Genomic DNA, 1,779 nt, shown 5'->3' on the forward strand with positions numbered 1-1,779 from the left:
GATAATAACAGTACCTTCTCAAAGGGCTGTAGTGAGAAGTGAATGAGATTATACATATATATATATATATAATATTTAAAATAGTGATCAGTTAATATAGCTGTTATGACTTTTTACTATAATCCCATGAAAAGACATTTGACTTCAAGAAATATACATGTATTACTTTATGATTTATTATTTTCAATCTATTTAAAAATTTTTAAGCCCATCCCAGGAGTATAAGTATAAAGGAAAGAAGGCGTGAACAAAGCCAAGGGCAGAGAATGTGCAGAAGGGGAAGACATCAGCCTGTATTCTCACTGTGTGGCTGTCCAGACACAAATGAAATAAGACATGAGTGATAGAAAAACTGAGATTTAGTCAAGTACCCCAGGGGCCTGCTGCTAATGCTGCACTGGGATTAAAAACAAGCAGGAGACCAAATTTATTATTCTGTGAGCTCCTTGAGGGGAGGACTGAGTTTAATCCAAGTCTTTGTCTCCAAAGCAGGGTTTTTGTTAGGCTTCCATTGGTAAGAAGAAATCTCAATTATAGTTCACCTGCCTGGAGTTTAGTCTTCACTCAACAGTAAAGAGAGGGACAGGCACAGGGTAGAAACATGCAGAGGAAGGCCTGACATCCAAATGATCTCTGGAGAGTACCTGTCATCTCAAGGACAGGGTAGATCCTGGGTCAGAAATGTCTGACAGACTGCATGAGCCCCTCATACCTATGACATAAAATTTAAACCAAAGGGTCTAATGTCACAACATGGGGTCCTCCTCCTCCCTGTCACTCACATCAGTCACAGCATGATAGCCTTGGCCCAGGAGTGATGGTCAGGGATATCTGAGGTTTCATGTCTCCTGTCCTAAAAGACAAGGTATGGCAGGGCCCTGGCCACATGTCACATGCCTTCCCTTGATAGACCATAAGAAGACTGTTATACATCTGTGTTGCTCAGCAGCATCATTTGCATAAATGTATACCATGAGCTCCCAAAGTGACTACTTTGAATGTATAAGTTCTACTGTATTTTAGAAATTTCAGGACATTACTTAACAGTCACTATGCTGGAGTCTGTTAGATTTAATGACAAGGAATGTGGTTTGTTGCATGTTTAAAAGATTACCAAGTTGGAGGTGCCTGGGTGGCTCAGTTGGTTAAGTGTCCGATTCCTGACTTTGGCTCAAGTCATGATCTCAGTTTGTGGGTTTGAGTCCCATGTTAGGCTCTGCAATGACAATGAGGAACCTGCTTGGGATTCTCTCTCTCTCTCTCTCTCTCTCTCTCTCTCTCTCTCTCTCTCCTGTCTCTCTGCCCCTCTCCCACTTGCTCTCTGTCAAAATAAATAAACTTTAAAAATGTTTAAAAATTTAAAAAAAGATTACAAAGGTGTCCAATAGTAAGAGTTCATTGTGTGTGTGTGTGTGTGTGTGTGTGTGTGTGTGTGCACATGTCTACTTCTCAAAGCTAGAACAAGCTATCCTCAAATTCTTATGGAACCACAAAAGACTCCGAATAGCCAAAGTCATATTGAAGAAGAAAACCAAAACGGGAGGCATCACAATCCCAGACTTCAGCCTCTACTACAAAGCTGTCTTCATCAAGACAGTATGGTATTGGCACAAAAACAGACACATAGACCAATGGAATAGAATAGAGAACCCAGAACTGGGCCCACAAATTACGGCCAATTAATTTTTGACAAAGCAGGAAAGAGTATCCGATGGAAAAAAGACTGCCTCTTTAGCAGGTGGTGCTGGGAGAACTGGACAGCAACATGCAGAAGAATGA

Source organism: Suricata suricatta, chromosome 1, assembly GCF_006229205.1.
Source record: "Suricata suricatta isolate VVHF042 chromosome 1, meerkat_22Aug2017_6uvM2_HiC, whole genome shotgun sequence".
In the NCBI taxonomy this organism is placed as follows: domain Eukaryota; kingdom Metazoa; phylum Chordata; class Mammalia; order Carnivora; family Herpestidae; genus Suricata; species Suricata suricatta.